Genomic DNA, 18496 nt, shown 5'->3' on the forward strand with positions numbered 1-18496 from the left:
CATTAAACCATAAAACACAAAAAATTATCTACTCCACCCAGTAACAAAGTATATCCCTTTGCATTTTTTCACCATTCCCTCTCTAGGGTAAGCATGCAAATCATTAACCACATGACAAATATCCCAGTATAGTATTTATGTAGAGTTCCAGCCCGCGCTGAGGAAAGATATGGTGAACTGAACCAGCATGATTCAATAGCAAATAAATTTTTATCAGGAACAACCACACCAAATGTCTTGGGTTCATGTTCTAAGAGCTGCCTAACAATTTAGATAGCAAGCACATAATCACATAATGACTCCCTCTGTGACTATGATAGAAACTGGACACATGGGCAGTATTGATCAGAATACAGGCAATAGGTCTAGAGTTTACGAGTAGACAAAACTTGCTTTTCTTCCTTTATAAACTAATTTTTTACTTTAATTGTAAAAATACATCCCATTCTTATATTCTCTATAAATTTCAGCCACAGAAAATATTTCTAGACTCCTCTTTTACAAAACTCTGCTATGTCCTTTTAAACAATGCTAAAAGTACCATGAAGAAGAATTAATGATTTAATTCAATCTTAAAATATCTTTGGTCCAGCTGCATAAAATAAACATGATGAAGATGACCCTCCATGTATCCTAGATAATCTTGTGTTCTGATCACTTATTACATACTTAGAGAGAGAGAGAGACTCCTAAATATACCACAGTCATAGAAGATCAAATTGTAAATGTTCAATTTACTTTGGAACCCTTCACGTAGAAGAAAATGAAAAGCAGCAATGGGAAGTTAGACTCATAAAATTTTAGAGTGAGAATTGCAAGAGTCAGAAAGATCACATCATTCAACAATCTTACTTTTCAGATGAGAAGACTAAGAACCAGGGAGAGAGGGATGGCCCCCACAAACAGGTCATGCAGACACGCTTAAATCGGGATCCCCCAGCCCCTGGCTAGCTCCCCACACACTGCAGGAGTCACACAGATTGTGAAAGTCTTCTCTGCAGACTTCATCTTGCACTCACTCACTTCCTCTTAGCACTTGGAACTGCTTGGGTGTTCTATGGATTCTTTCTGATTACATAAGAAATTCCAAAACTTTTCTAATGACCTACTTAGAAAAACAACAAAGCCTGATGGGGATCCACTTAGAAAGGCAGCTCTTCCAAGAGAGGGTCTCTGCATCAGAGCGTCTTGGAGATGTCTGTGAGCAGGAGGGAGCCCCCAGCAGAAACTGCCCTTCCCCAAAGCTGAGTAAAGCCCAGTTCTGCCCTCCACCCCTGTCGAGACTTCTGGGATTTCTTTGGCTTGTAGGTACCAGGCAGATACCTCCTGCATCCTGCCCAATCTCACCACATCTCCCACAGGGCCTGCTCTCAGTGGTGTGGACCGAGCTCCCTATGCAGCCCCAAAGGCTATGTTCTACTGCTCTTTTCCTCATTTTACCCTTAATAATCTAGTGAGGGTTTTGTTGTTAAGGGAACTTCAAAACATCTGAGGCAAATTTTACTCCAAATAAACTCAAGTATGGGGAATTCCAGGAAACAAATGACAGAGAGGAGGGTTAGGGACTGGAATGAAAATCCTTAACCCTTTCTAGGTGTTGTTAAAATGATCACCTGGGAGGCCATCGGACCTGAGTGCCTCAAGTGTCCCGGGTTCTTATGGAAGCAAAGCAAGACCCAACTCAGTTTCACTGAGGATTCAACCAGTCAGAAACCACCAGTCAATCTCAGACTAGGGACTTTTCAATTATTGCTCCACTTTGACCAATTAAACATTTCCCCTACCCTGCTTCCCATTCACTCTATAAAAGTCTCCCCACATGCTCCTTCAAAGGAGGCCTGAATCATTCTGGCTTGGAGTGCCAGATTCATGAATCATTGCCTGCTCAGATAAACTCTTCAAAATGTTAACCGGTCAGAGTTTACCTCTTAACAGCTCCTATTCTATTTTTTTCCAGCTTGGTAGAATTAGAGTTCATACTTGAGGAGTCTAATGATCAGTCTTCTCCAAAGAGGTTTTCCATCAGTAGAAGACCCTCCCAGCCGTTCTCCGTTATCAGTGCCCTTTCTCTCTCTACATTCGTGGATTGTTGGTCTAGGCTCACAGAGGTTGATCTAGGCCACAGAGGTGTCCTGTGGGCCAAAAATTCCAGCCATTTAGTATGGCTGGGAGCTATGAATAAACTGTTTTTATACTTTTAAACAGTTGTTATAAAAACAACAGAAATGACAAAGAAGAATATGTGACCCACAAAGCCTAAAATATTTGCTATCTGATCCTTTACAGAAACTATTTTCTGACCCCTAGTCTAGGAGAACCCCCCAGCAGGCCCGTTCTGTACACAGAGGCCCTGGATGACCATCAACTCAGCCCTGCTGTAGGCACCACAGCCATGCAGGCACCACTGCTGCACACCTGCTCCATGGAGAGAGGGCAGAGGAGGAGAGAAGGGAACAAAAATTGAGTAAAGCCAAATTTGGTTTTACAAATGAATAAATATTAACAAACACCCTAGGCCCAGCCGTGGCTGGAACAGAGCATGCTGCAAGACCACCATGCATGGCTGGCACAAACATCCAAGCCCTGGAGTCCTCTCTTCCCTCACAGCCTGCCCTGTCAGCAGTGCTTTCTCCAGTATGTACATCTGGGCTCTCTCAGCACATGGTAATGTCTTGCCTCTCACTGGGTGCTTCAGAATCCCTCCTCAGGAAGAAGAGGCAGTGCTCCCCAGAGACCTCTTTTCATCAAGGAGGGCTAAGCATTGGGCTGAAGGCAGCAGGAATCAGGGACCCTCCGATGGGTCTAAGACAATCAGGGGTCCTCAGCTGTCTGCAGGCCACCCTGGAGTGCTGCGTCTTTGTTGGCAATGTGGACTGTTTCCAGCAGAGTTGTCTCCTTCAGGGTCATCACTCTTGTCAGTCTCTGGGCACCACCTTCCACCCAGGGGGCACACTGGGAGAGTAGAAGTGAAGTGGTCGCCCCTCCTCGGTGGTGCCGCTTCTCTTCCTTCTCGCCCTCCACCCAGCCAGCCCTGGCCCATGATCAGTCTCTGCATTTCAGTGACTCCCAAGCACGCTGTGGCTTCCACTTTCCTCATTCTGAAGCCTCTTCATGAGAACAATCAACCATTCATGTTCCATCTTCACCATAAGCCAAGCAAGCAAGAGAGCCCTTGCCTTTCATGAGATTCTTGGCAGTCCTCTGGGAAATCTCCCTCCCCACGCAGCCTCTCTGCATGTGCCCAGGGCGACCACATCTTCTTGGGGACACACTCACATGGCCAGGTCCTGGAATTGTCTTACATTGGCAGCTGGTTCTTGGAAACCCCATGGAATGTGTCACACCAACGTCCTCCAAACTCTACCAAGCAGAACTCAGGGATTTTAGCACTTTCTGTAAATCTCTATCTGCCTTGGTTGACCATCCCTGAATTGACTCATCTGCGCCTTAACTGGGGTTAAGTGAGGAAGGCCCAGTCAGAGCAGAGAATGGTTTGAGTTCAGACAAACAGAAGATGTGTCCGAGCTACCCCAGCTGACAAAGGCAGCCAGCCTCAGTCGGCTCAAGCTGAGTTTGTGGGTTGGCTTGCACTGGGTCTTATGTGGATGAATGAGAAGGCTCCTGAAGATCCGTATTTGTGAATACAGGTGTCCTGGGTGAGGATCGCATGGGAGTCCCAGAAATCCAGAGGTCATCAGACCCTCCCAGCCTTCTTCCCAAAGAGTTCTGAGGAGCACTCCCAACAGCGGGAGCCTGTGCATGGTAAAGGGCCTGCCTCCCTTTGAAACTTGTAGGGGAAGTACGCCCAGCTCTCCAAGCCAAGAGAGGTCCCAGGCCACCACAGCTCTCATCCTCCCGAGGCAGGAGTTTTTCCTCCACCCACCTTCCCATCTGGAAGCAGTGTACATGTTATGGTCCCAGGAATAAGCAGGTGGGTATAGATGGGACCAGTGGTTTTGTGGGCCATGATGGCAAGGACCGTAAAGTAAGTGCAGGTGCAGTTTTCACATGGTGACCTGAACATGGCCTCCAGCCAGAAGGTGAGGATCAAGAAGGGTTATGCTTGGCTGATGGACAGCTCTCCACAGGTTAGGTCATCCCCAGTGTGCCGCTGGATTGCTGTGGGCTTGTGGGTCATCAGGCCTCCAGGAGCAGTCATTAGTGATGTCCACTCACAGAGTTCAGCCCTAGGTGCAAAGTTTAGCAGAAAAAGGTGGACTAACTGACTAGGGTTTGGTCTACCCCTAGGTTTAAAACTCTAGAGTCCAGCATGTCCCTAACCAGAAGGCCACTGGCTGCCCCCCTAAGCTCCAAACTGATGGAGAACATCCCCGACCACCACCAGTACCAATCATGGAAATTAGTGAACAATACAGGTGCAGGGAGAGGCAGACCAGGCTGGCTTCTGACACAAGACTCAGTGTAGAATCAGCTGCAACAGCCAAATAAAAGTTCAGATGCCCTCCCCAGCAACTCATGTGGACATGAGCCTAAGAAACTAGCACAAAATATCTCCAGTCATGCCCCTTGAGGTCCCAGGGAGCTGGAATTTGAGGGAATGTCAGGTCACACCCTGGTTGTCATCAAGCAGGAAACTGCAATCAGTCACAGCACTTTGGCATAACTGCACGCCGGGCTTAATGTCCAAAAGCTGTTTGCACAGGCAAAGCCTTAGGAGCATCCTGCTAGGGGCTGGTGTGCCAGGCAGACATCATTGTGAAATCCCACAGTGTGCAAGCAACCTGTGCCATCCTGTATTTGGGTTTGGGTTGCCAGAAGCAGATCCTGGTATGAGGGTTTCTGTGCAAGTGATTTATTTAAAAAGTCTTCCTAGGAGAGAATTATCAGGGTGTTGTGAGGCAGGCTGGAGAGGAAGTAGCCAAGCAAGGGTATGGACTTAGCACAGTCCTAGGTGCAGCGTGATCCTCAGGGGGGCAGTGCAAGGATTGTCCTTACCTGAGGAAGGGAACTGGGCTTTCCTGGGGCATCTCACAGTCACTCCCTTTGAGATGCCCCAGAGCAATGTCAGCTCCCAGACCTGTGTTCTCTGAGCCTGTGCTCTCTAAGCTTCTGGGCAAAGCTACTCAGTCCCCAAGGTCCAGGCTCATAGAAGAAAGAGTAGGGGGTGAGGCGAGGACTGGTGGTGGGGATCCGAGGGCATCTGGGCGGAGCACTAGGAACTCAGCTTCATTACGAGGGAGCATCAGTGAGGATGAACCCACTTCTGAATCTCACATGAGAAATCCAGCACTGTGTGAGTGCCACCGAGAACCTTGAGCTCTGTATGGTTGAAAAGCTTCCTTCTGAAGCTGGAGCTGAGTAGTCGCTGAATACAGGGTGCACATGGGAGTTGAGGATGGCGATGAACTACAGTGGTGGCACATGTGGGATTGACTGATCTGCCAGGTCAGCATTGATCTGTGAGCTCTGCCCTGGTCTTTGCCAGCCAAGCTGGGGGCCTTCAGCCTTAAGGGGAAGTCCCCCTTCTTATCCCACCACACCCTGCTGCCCTGATACGGAGTGTGGCTACCTAGGTAGGAAACACCTAGAATGTGAGATGCAACATCCTAGCCCCTTTCCACGGGGCAGGGGGTACAGGTCCAAGCCAGGGAGGTCCTAGGACAGGGTGTTTCCCACTCAGGGCAGCAGGCCCTCCTGTAATTGAGAGACCTGGAGTCGGAGTCGAAAGTCACAGAAACAAAGATGGAACCTGAGACCAGGAAGCTGGAAAAGACACTCTGGGGAGGGCTCGAGGCATGTCTCATGATTCAAACACAACACTGGAGGCACAGGGGATGCAAAAGAAACAGGAGGAACGGGGAAAGTAAACAACCAGAAAGGATCCCTGGGAAAATGCCTGACTGCTGGGCTATGATGATGACAAAACTCATAGACAGACTTGCTCCACTTAAACTAAAGGGACAAAATAATGGTTTGTTTTTTGAGTATATTAAATGGATCTTTACTTAATTTATGAAAGAAAGCTGAAAATATAAAACTGCTATACTTTTCCAGTGATGTTGAATATTATAATGAAATCTCTGATTGTGATATATCGATGATAGATAGATGATAGAGATAGAGATAGATAGAGATATAGCGATAGAGATAGAGATAGAGATAGCGATAGAGATAGAGATAGAGATAGCGATAGAGATAGAGATAGAGATAGCAATAGAGATAGAGATAGAGATAGAGATAGATATATACAGACAGAGGAAGAACTGGTTTTCAGTGTATTTAGCTATGTGAGTACACCTTGATGCCCGCATGCCATGGGATTTCACAGAGATGTCTGCCTGGCAATCAGCCCCCAGCAGGATGCTGCTGTCTTCCAAGGCTTTGCCTTGGCAAGAAGGCTTTGGACATTCAACCCAGTGTGTGATTATGCCAAAGTCAATCTAAAGCTGAAAAACTACTTGGAAATAATAAAGCAATCTGAACACCAGGCTTTACATAGTGTGCCTGTGAAGGTCTGTGATTAAAAGCCTTGAATTTCAGCCTCGTTTCTGGAATGTTGTCATAAATGTTAGTCGACAATCTATAGAACTGGAAGTCTTTCATTTCTCAGGCACAGGGACCTGACTCATGCTTCTCAAGCACACTTATACCTCTGTCAACCCATCCAAGGGCATCTCACTTTAAATATTTTTCTGATTAAGAGATGGGGGTTCAGGCTGGGTGCAGTGGCTCATGCCTGTAATCCTAGCACTTTGGGAGGCCGAGGCAAGCGGATCACTTGAGGCTAGGAGTTCAAGACCAGCAATGGCCAACATGGTGAAACCCTGTCTCTACTAAAAGAGAAATACAAAAATTAGCTGTCCTTGGTGGTGGGTACCTGTAATCCCAGCTACTTGGGAGGCTGAGGCAAGACAATCGCTTGAACCTGGGAGGCAGAGGTTGCAGTGCGCCAAAATAGCACCATTACGCTCCAGCCTGGGCGACAGAGCAAGATTCCATCTCAAAAAAGAGAGAGACAGAGATGGAACATTATAAGCTTCCAGCTGAGTGGGAGATGGAAATAAGAAAACACTCTAAGGCTCCTTCCAACCTAGAGCCTATGAACTTGAAATTCAAATGTGAATAGATCATCTTCTCCCTTCAAAAGCTCCAAATGGCATCTCTATGTGATTTGCTCCCACATCTAATTCTCTAGTTCCAAATATTCTGCAGGATTATTATGTTTTCAACTGCCCAGTAGATCTTCCCATCTCCACAAGTAATATCCCTCCACAGTACCTCTGTGTTGGAAATGTTTAAAATGACCCTCCTCCTGCTGCTTCTTCTCCTCCTTAACCATTTATTCCTTGTAATTTCTGATTTCCAATTGCTGTTTATGAAAGCAGTATTTTATTGGGTATCTTTCCCCTTGATGTCCAGCAACTTAAATACTATGATATAAAAGTAATAATACTTAAGCATTATAATTTAAAATCAATACATCCTCTGTTACTTGATGGGGATAAGAGAAGGAAGAAAACAAAGACTTTGCTTAATATACACTTATATATACACATTCATAACAAAAAATACTCATGACAATTACAGCCCTCATTTCTGTAAATGGTCATGTGGTCATAGCTGATATTTATAACTACCTTCTTCCACTACCCATTCCATATTCCCATGCTTTCAATGAACACCTCAGCTAGTCATGCACCATTACCTGGTAAGGTTACCCAAGCCTTCATCCTGAAGGGTCTGGACCATAAGTATTCCTGCCCGAATTCAGCTGTAGTTTTCCACTGAACTTAATCACAAGGCATGGTATACAAACACTCAAAGTTATCTCCTGGATTCCAGACAACTCTTGCTTGTTTCTATGGTGGAGCATGGGGGCCATGGGCATTTGGGACACTTCTTTATGTAACTTACTTGTGCCTTTAGGGCCTGCTCAGGCCCAATCATATATACATCACTTCTATTTCATGGTGAGTTGCTGCTCTGCACGCCCAAGTTTATGACTTTGTGGATTAGATAATTCATGATGGGTATCTCAGGTCACGTGGTAACTTGGGGGGTCCATGGTTAAGCATTCAGTCTCTACCTCGGCCCAACAGCAGTCCAAGAGCTGTCGCTCAAAAGGAAAGTAGTTATCTGTGGAAGATAGCATTGGCTCACTCCAAAATCGTAAAGACCTGTGCTGTGATTCACCTGCCAAAGATTCCACACAGCATCCCTGTCTGCCACTGACACCTCAAGCACTATTGGATCTGCTTGGTCATGTGGCACGAATGGCAGAACAGCTTGTGCAGCAGCCTGGACCTATTGCAGAGATTTCTGCTCTTCCGGGTCCTTCTTATAATGAATTTTCAGACTGCTCAGCAAATGGGCCGATGTAAGACACACAAAGAGGAAGATGATACCTCCAAAATCCCAAGAGGCCTACTGAGCATTGTGCCTCATTTTTGGTACTGGAAGGGAAAAGATGCAAGAACTTACCCTTCACATGAGAAGGGATATTTCAACATGCCCCATACCACTGGACCCTTATAAATTTCATGGAGGCAGAAGGCCCCTGAATTTTAGTCAAATTTATTTCTTACCCTCTGACACTCAAATGCTGAACCAATAAGCCCAGAGTGGTTGCTACTTCTCGCTCACTAGGTCCAATCAGCATAATGTCATCAATAAACAGAACAGTGTAATATCTCATGGAAGAGAAAGGTGATCACATCTCTGTGAACTAAATTATAACATAGAGCTGGAGAATTGATAGAACCCCAAGGAACAATAGTGAGGCGTGGTGCTGGCCTTGCAGGTAAAAGCAAACTGCTTCTTGTGAGCGTTATGGACAGGCATGGAGAGAAATGAATTTACCAGATGAGTAGCTACATGTCAGTTCTCAGGGATGTGTTAATTTGCTCAAGCAATGAAACCACACCTGGGGTAGCAACTGTAATTAGCGTCACCATCTGGTTAAACTTATGATAATCCACTGTCATTCTTTAAGATCCATCTGTCCTCTGCATGGGCCAAACAGGAAAGTTCCATGGGGATGTGATGGGAGTCACCATCCTTGCATCTTTCAAATCCTTGATGGTGGCACTAATCTCTGCAGCCCCTCTAGAAATGTGGATTTGCTTTTGATTTACCATTTTCCTAGGTAAAGGCAGATCTAGTGGCTGCCACTTGGCTTTTTCCACCTTAATAGCCCTCACTCTACAAGTCAAGGGAATAATGTGATAATTCTGCCAGCTGCTGAATTGTGCATTTCAGAACTGGGGAAATACCCACAGGACGGGTTCAGGAACACACTGGACCCACTGTGAGAAGGACCTGAGCTGAATTCCATTGGTCGTCTGACCACCGTAAGCCCCTACTCTGACTGTGGTGGGCCACAGTGGAATTCTGGATCTCTGGAACTTAGTGTCAGTTCAGGGCCCATGTGTTTAATAGTGCCCCAAGAGTCTGATTATTTTCTTTCCTCAATGCATGTCACCCTGGTAAAAGATAATAAGTCCTTTGGAGGAAGGCTGGAAGAAAGATTATAAATGTTGGTGGTATACTGAGGCCCATCCTCAAAGAAAGCACAAACAAAATTTAAAAATAAGTAAATGGAGCTTCATCAAAATTACAGACTTTGGACTTCAAAAGATACTATCAAGAAAGTTTAAAAAAAAAAAAAAACCTGTAGAATAGAAGAAAATATTCTTTAATCCTGTATCTGACAAGGGACTTCAGCCTAAACTATATAAAGAACTCTTACAACTCAAAATAAAAATGGACAAACCATCCAATTTTTAAATGGGCAAACTTTTATCAAGCCTTCATATTTATTTGGTTTATGAAAGAACACATATTGCAACATACAGAAGATCAGAGAAAGGAAAGGAGGAAGCAGAAGCTAGAAAAATCTAGATTGTCTTCATGAGCCAGATAGAGGATGGCAGAAGCTGGCCCAAGTCTGGAGCTGGCTGAAGATGATGCCAATCTCTTTGCAGCAAAGTCCCCGAAGCAGGTGGATTGTGTGGATGGATCATTTCACTTTCTGCCTTGTCATTTAGTCTGACAACTGAGACTCAGATAAGAGCTGAGTAAAAGGTCTCAGTCAGGCCACATGAACCACCTCCACCTCCACTAATTCAAGGAACAGGAGGGGAAAAACCCATGCCCACCTGCGTAAATGCTGCTGCAGGTTTGATAGAAAATCATGCTCAGTCACCAGCTATAGGCAATACACATGTCTCTGGGAGCTCCACCCCCACACCTCCTCCACCAACTCTTCCATCTCCCCTGTCAATGTCTTCATTAGGAGCTTCAGTGACTTCAACTGCTCTCCACCAAGACCTCCCCCACCTCTGCCTCCACCTCCAACCACTGCCTTGGGAACTCCAGCAGTGCCAACTCCTTCAGCTCCTTTCCACATTTTCCCCAGCCCTCTTCACCCAGGTCCTCCTCCAGCTGCTCCTCTACACAGTCCTCTCTGTTAGGAGCTAGTGCTGCCCCAGTTCATCCATCCCACAAGACATCCAAGGCTACTTCCACCCCCACCCTACCTTCTCTGGCTCCACTTGGTATTCAGCCATCATCATCTGTCACAGTTGCAGTCCTGCTCATCCTCCCTCTGGCTACATCCAGCTTCACCTACTGCTGTCCCAAGTCCCCAAGCTCCATGAATGACTCCATCTCCTCCAACACAAGTTACTTCATGAGCCAAAGTGTCATCTTCCAGCCATACCTATAGTCTGGGTTGCCAAGAGTGTACTTCTGGAAGCAGTAAGAAAAGGTGTTCAGTTACACAAAGTAGAAGAGCAGGGTGAAAAGAAAGCTCACCATGAAGACATTGAAAATGATGTTGCCACCATCCTGTCTTGCCATACTGCTGTGGAATCTAGTGATTCAGGAAATGTTTCCAAATTTGATGAAGTAGACTGGTTGGAGAAAGAAATATGCATTGATAAATACTAAAAATTCAATGTAAGTGTCCTTTGTGGTGCTTGTTCTTTGAAAATGTTTGCTCATTCTAGGGTTTTATTTTGTTTTCCTTATGATAAATAACTTTTCCTGCATAAATTTTTATTTCTAAGAAAAATATTAGCATCTATTTCAAACTATATGCTTTACAGTGGTTCATTTTCTTCCCCTAATAAAATTCAATTTAGTCAGATAAACTACTAAGTGTTAAGCATGAACATCTGTTAGAGTAGCAGATTCAGTTTTTTGACACATTTTAATTGCGCACTTCGTGAATTTTAATTTAAAGAAAGCCACCGAGATTGAAATCTTGAGGGTGGCTATATCTGTTAATGAGTATTTGTCCATTTCATGATATTTTAAAAGAATAAACTGCCTTGATGACAGAATCATTCAAAAGGACATTTAACTTGTGTTGAACTCTCATAAAGGAATCTTGAATTTTTTTAACATAATTTTGTTTTAAATACTTAGCTCTTAGTTGAATGTTTTGTAGTACCCCCTTCCTCCTTATATACTGTGATGTTGCTAGCACATAAGAGTTAAAAATTTTCCACATTAAATGCTCTGGCTTAAACATACATGTAATTATATAACTGTTAAAAATGATTTTTGTAATGGGCAAAGGACTTGAATAGACATTTTTTCCAAAGAAGATACAAAAATAGCCAAAAGATACTTAGCTTAATGAGTCATTAAGGAAGACAAATTAAAACCACCATGAGATGCCATCTCCTACTCTTTGGGATGGCTATGATATAAAAGGAAGATGATAACAACAGTTGGTGGAGGATGTAGAGAAATTTTATCCCTCATACACTGGGGGTAGGAATGTAAAATGATGCAACTACTTGGGAAAATAGTCTGGCAGTTCCAGAAAAGGTTCAATAGAGTCACCATTTGACCCAGCAATTCCACTTCTAGGTATATACTCAAAAGAAATGAAAAGATCTGTCCACACAAAAACTTACACATGGATGTCTATAGTGGCATTACTCCCAAAGCTAAAAGAAGGAAACAACCCAAATGTCCATCAACTGATGGAAGGATACACAAAATGTAGCATATTCCTAGAACAGAATACTATTCAGCCATAAAACGGAATGAAGTGCGAGACAGGCTACAACACGGGTGAACCTTGAAAAGATAACGAAATTAAAATGCAAGATTGAGAATATTATGAAAGAAGCCTGTCATAAAAGGCCACATACTGTGTGATTCCATTTATGTGAGATGTGCAGACTAGGGAAACCTACAGGGATATAAAGTAGAATTGAGATTGTGAGGGCTGGGAGCAGGAGGTTGAAGGATGGCATCTAAAGAGTGCAGCATTTTGGGAGGGTGATGAAAATGTTCTAAAATTGATTGTGGCACAACTCTGAATATGCTAAAAAAAAATACACTGAATTGTACGTTTTAGGTGAGTGGGTAAATTGTATAGTGTGTGAATTATATCTAAATAAAGTTGTTACAAAAAGAAAAAAAGATCAGCAATATGGGGCCTTCAGGATGACACTGGCAACTCACATGAGGAGAATGATCACAAAGAAGCCAGAGGTGCAGGGAGGAAAAAGTTTACTGAAAGTGACTTTTATGTCAAGTTCAAGAGTTTCCTCTTTATTCTATACAGCAGAGTGGGCAAGTCAAAGCTCACTGCCTGTTTTTGTAAATACAGTTTTATTGGAACACAGCCTCAACCATCTGTGTAATGTTGTCTGTGGCTGCTGTCACAAATCAGCGGCGGACTTGAGTAGCTGCAACCGACATCATGTGATTGGCAAAGCCTAAAGCAGTCACCACTTGGCCTCTTACAAAGAAAGCTTGCTGACCCCTGCTACGCACAGGGTGAAGCCTCTGGGATGTTTAGGAAGGTATCTCTGATGGCTACTTGGAGGGTGGTTTGATGGAGAACAAGGAGAGCACACTTGCTCCAGTACCGTATTCTTTCTTCTCACAGGCCCCCAAAACTTCGTCAGTCTCTTTCTCTTCCCCAGAGCCGTCAGCTCCTGCTGGAACCTCCTGCCTTTCTCTCTGCTGGGGACTCCACGAAGGAAAGCATGGCCCAGCATTCTACTTCCCCCTGCCCCTAAGACAGGGGGTTGCAGACTCTTTCATTTTGAGATTTTTGTGTCTCATCACTATAAGGAAATAAAGAGGGAAGTAGCAAAATCCACAAGTGCTAAATTCCATAAATCATATAAAGCTCTCATAAAGCTCTTATGTCTTTGTTTTCTCACTTCCTAACGCAGTGCCTGGTGATCAATGAATGGTGAACGAATGAATGAATGAATGAGTGAATGAGTGAATGAATGAATGAATGGTGATCCTCACTAGTCTACTATGGAAATCTCAGTATCTCTGGATGCCTTCTCTTTTATTTCTGAGGGGAGAGTTCTTTGTGTCCTTCTGCGTGTTTTTATAGAATTCCTAGGCTCCCTCCAAGTTTCTGGCTTTCTGTAACAGTATCATGATGCCAGCATCAACATTTGAACTAGTAGCCAGTCCCATGAGAAGGAGATTTAAGGGCAGACCCCTTAAATCTCACAGGAACTGGGGAGAACACATGGCCCTCTCTCTGTGGCCTGATTTTCACAGAAGCTGTTCACTCAGTGATTTCCTCCCACTCTGGAGAATGAATTCACCCTGGGTGTGCTTATCCCCAGAGGACAAAAATCCAACTCTGATTTTGTACCTAGGTGTGGCCAATGCTATCAAAGGTAAACTCATTAATCAACATCCTGATAAGGTGATCCCAGAAAATGAGTTATTGGAGAAGAAAGCTGTAGCAACATAGGAGCTGCAGCTCTGCCAGGATGTGGCCACACACCTCAATGGTGGGGCCAATGGCAATCGGGCCTTCATGCTGCCAGTTAACCCTGAGTCAGGGTTCTCAGATAGCCCACAAGCAGGACCTGACTAATGGCCCTTTCAGCAAAACCAGGACCTGAACCCTAACTTCCTCACCTGATGATACACTACTTGTCCTTAAATGCTGAGTGTAAGTAATCAGAGAGACAGAGAGACAGACAGAGAGAGAATGTATTTGTAACTTTTCTTTTTTTGTTGTTTTGTTGGAAAAAAAAATATGCATTTTAATATATTCAATCAGATTACCAAAGGCCCTTCAAACTGTACCATTTTATCTCTTACTAATAGTATTCTTTGTATATACTTTAAGTTCTGGGGTACATGTGCAGAATGTGCAGGTTTGTTACATAGGTATACACGTGCCATGGTGGTTTGCTGCACCCATAAATGAGTCATCTACATTAGGTATTTCTCCTAATGTTATCTCTTCCCTAGCCGCCCACCCCCAAACAGGTCCTGGTGTGTGATGTTCACCTCCCTGTGCCATGTGTTCTCATTGTTCAACTCCCACTTATGAGCCTTTCTTTTAGTCCTTTAAAAGAAATGGATTAAAACATTAAATATAAAATATGCTATTAATTTGATAAGTGTGTGGAATTCTCAGCCCTTTAAAAGACAAGAACAAACTTCAGATGACCTTGACCTTGGCTAGTAAGAAAAATGTCTTCAAAAAGTGATACTGCTCCACACCTTCAACCATCAAATTACCCTTTACACTTGACATGTGAGACCCCAAGGATGAGCGAACTTCCACAGAGAAGAGAGTAAGTTATAACTGTTTTAAATATGTGGCCAGAGCACCCACAGGTATTTGAGGAGGGGACTCAGGGTTAAGCTCTGCCGTGAGAAAGTAGCTGAGGCCCTTTGCCTCCAGAAATGCAGCCTGGAGGCCCAGCCTTGAGAGAAATGACTCAGCAAGGAATACATCTCATGTTGGTGCCAATCCCACTACTCTGCATTCACCAGGAAACAAAGCTATAGCAGGTAGCCTTAAAATGGAGAGTGATGTGGTATTCAAAAGCCTCAATTAGAGAAGCAGCCTGCTGGGGTCCAAATCCGCACTTTGCAGCTGTAATCTGGAGCAAGGTATTTACCCCTCAGTGTCATCATGACAGGGAAATAATAATAGCAGCCATCCCACAGGGTTACTAGAGGTCTACCTGATGTAATAAAAATGTGAAATTCCCAGAATTGTGCCAGTTATATAGTAAGACATATTATATCATCATTAATATCATACAGAGATATTTTGACTTAAAGAAAAGCTTCTAAACAGTAAAAAGCAGAAGTTTGTTTACTGAAACATGGATACCTTGAAGAACAATAACTATAGTGTCAAAATAACCCACTTGGATTGGCTGATATCTATATCTGGTACATAAACGTACAGATAAAATACTGGACTTTATAAGCCCGCTGTGTACTTGGATGGCCAAGAATTATAACAATTTCTGGAGAGAAGTATATTAGATTAGGAAGTCCTGGAAGAACTGATGCAGAAGAAATAGGCTCAGTCACCAAGACCCTGTCATTGGCCCCATGAGACTATTACAGTTCAGTGGGACAGTGAGCTACCTAATGTCACAGTCATCTACACTCTACCTGCTGAGAGGCTGCAACCCAGAGTCTGTGCCTGCTGAAGTTCTTTTCAGAAGTCAAAAATTCTGCCCCTTCAATTACTCTCTACAACCTGGTTCTGTTAATTGTCCCATGCCCTCTAAAGAACCAGTCTAAAACCCACCAGATTTATTTGGATATATCCTTCAGTTCTGCCCATCTTTTGGTTTTAGTTGCTGAGCTGGAAAGCATTAAGAAAAAAGGAATCTGCTCTGGAGAAAAATATCATTATATTCTGATTGGAGAAGAACCTAAATTGAGTAGAAAATGTGGAAAACATAGAAAGACAGAAAGAAAAAGCAACTGTAATTGAATCCTAGCTTCTCATCATCACTAAAATTTTACATATCCTGACCTTTTGATTTTAGACATTCTGGTGGTTGGGTAGTAGTGAAATAATTGTGATATAATTTTCCATTGAATTTATTTAAAATAGCCTGAGCTAGGTGAAGTGGCTCATGACTGTAATCCCAGCACTTTGGGAGGCTGAGGCAAGCGGATCACTTGAGGCCAGGGGTTTGAGACCAGCCTGGCCAACATGGTGAAACCCCTTCTCTACTTCTAATACAAAAAATTAGCCAGGTGTGGTGCTGCGCACCTGTAATCCCAGCTACTCGGGAGGCTGAGGAAGGAGAATCGCTTGAACCCAGGAGGCGGAGGTTGCAGTGAGCCAAGATTGCACCACTGCACTCCAGCCTGGGTAACAGAGTGAAACTGTGTCTAAAAAATAAATAAATACATAAATAAAATAGCTTATTTAATTACTTGATTTGATGTATTTATCTGGTAATTACTGATGTTAGCATCTTCATGTATTTATTGGTCAGATCATCATTTGTGAAGTACCTGTTCAGGTCTCTTGCCCAGTTTTCTATTTGGCTGTCAGTCTTTTTCTCATAGATTTGTAGGAGTTCTTTATATAATCTGGATACAAATTTTTTAACAACTTCTATGTTACAACTATCTTCTTCCACCTTGTAGCTTGCCTGGTGGGAGGTGATTGAATCATGGGGGCAGGTTTTCCCCACGCTGTTCTTGTGATAGTGAATAAGTCTCACGAGATCTGGTGATTTTATAAAGGGCATTTTCCCCTTCACAGGCTCTCTTGCCTGCTGCCATGTAAGATGTGCCTTTGCTCCTCCTTTACCTTCTGCCATGATTGTGAGGCCTCCCCAGCAATGTGGAACTGTGAGTCCATTAAATTTTTTTCTTTATAAATTATAGTCTCAGTTATTTCTTCTTAGCAGTATGAAAATGGATGAATGCAATCACATTCAACAAGCAGTTCCCACATCCTTCCCCCATTCCCACCCCCAGTGACACATCCCATCCCAAGAGATGAGTACGGCTAACACAGGGGTAGAGGCTTTGGTGTGTCTTTTTCCATACAGTTGTTGATGGACAAAACATTTCTTACAAAGACTCACACAAAACACATCATTTTGTAACATGCTGTTTCGCTCACTATACGATCAGTTTTTCAGTGTCCTAACATATGTATAAAACATTATTTATTAATTTGAGAAAGCCTAAAAGTGTGTTGGGACTGTCATGGGTCTGCTTTTCTGTGTTTTTGAAGGGTTCAATTATCACACATGATAGGCCCAGAAACTTGCACAGGAAGCCCCCAGTTAAAAATTGACTGTGCTCAAAGGATACTTTCAGTCTTTTGAAACTTGAAAGATATTTTCCCAAGAAACAATGCTGAAATGAGTACTAGGTTCTCAAGATTAGAGTAATATCTACAATGAACTCACAAGGTAGCTGAAACAACAGGCACTCCAAATGAAACATAAGTAAAAAGATAACACTACTGCAAAACTAGCTATCAAATAAAACAGATTATTGCATTTACTTGAATGTCTGTGCCTTAAAACAAACTGCCAATTTAGGTGGAGAAAATGGTAAATGAATTTGAAAAGTACTACGGAATTTTGAAAGAAATATCTATTTTTTCAAAGCTCCACACACTGATATTAGTGTGGTATGGGTTGAATTGAGTCCGCCTCAAAAATGTTGAAGTCTTAACTCCCAGTGCTCGTGAATGTGACTTTATTTGGAAATATGGCATTTGCAGAGGAGATAATTAAGGTGAACCCTAATCCAATATGACTGATACCCTTATAAAAGGGGGAAATTTGGACACAGACACACACAACACGTGAGGATGAAGACAGAGATTGGGGTGGCGCCTGCAAACCACCAGAAGCTGGGAAAGAGGCATGAAACAGAGTTCCCCCACAGCTCCAGAAGGAGCCCATACTGCACCTTGACCTTGGACTTTTACTTATCAGAGCTGTGGAACAAGAAGTTTCTGTACCTTAAGCCACCCAATTTGTACAGAAGCCCCAGGGAATTCATGCAATGTGATTCTTCATTATTTCTAACTTTGCATCAATCACATCTCAGGATTTCTCTCTTCTTTAATACAAATGTGCCACATCCCAACAGCCATCAGCCATGGCTGGAGTGGGGCCAAGGTCAGCAAATGGAAGGATGAGTAGCAGAATATGAAGGGAAGGAGATAGTAGAAAACGAGGGAGAAAGAGATTTGTTCCATCTTTGCCTGGGTGACTGGACAAGAATTAGACAAGAAAAGGGAAAGGGAGAATTAAAGCCAATGAGCATTGCAAAGGGAGAAAAATGGCTTGAGAGACATGTAATTATGTGAATTGTGGATGGTCAAAAACAGAAGAAAAACATTTTAAACAATAAGGGAGCACAGGCCAGCAGAATGCTGAGCCAGTTTCCTGGATAATAAGCGAGATCCATGAAGTTACAAAGGAGTCAGTTTGCCCACCTAGTACTACAGGACCTGCAGGAAACAACTCGTCTGCTCTCTTGCAGACTTGGTCAAAGGATCTGTGTGACTGAGGCAAGTGTTACAAAGCTTGCCCCAAGCAGTTGCAGCTGTAGGAGGTAGTGTACCCAGAAGGGACGGGAATGTCCAGCGGGGAGACCTTTGCTCCCGCTGCTCCTCAAAGCCAGCCTGCTGGAACACAGGCACCTTCCACTTTGTGCCAGTGGCACAAAGCAGCTTGGCTACTTTTCCCAGTTGTAAATCGTGATCAGATCCCTCACAAAACTCGTCCAG

The 18496-nt window shown here is 43.6% G+C and overlaps 1 long non-coding RNA gene across 3 annotated transcripts in view; it reads right to left on the reverse strand.

Annotated features, from left to right (window-relative positions):
- Nucleotides 1–18496, reverse strand: part of LOC135966776 (uncharacterized) — a 407986-nt gene that overhangs the window by 159335 nt on the left and 230155 nt on the right. The gene's annotated exons all lie outside the window — the stretch shown is intronic.

The sequence above is a fragment of the Macaca fascicularis genome, chromosome 13 (genome assembly GCF_037993035.2).
Source record: "Macaca fascicularis isolate 582-1 chromosome 13, T2T-MFA8v1.1".
Classification (NCBI taxonomy): Eukaryota; Metazoa; Chordata; class Mammalia; order Primates; family Cercopithecidae; genus Macaca; species Macaca fascicularis.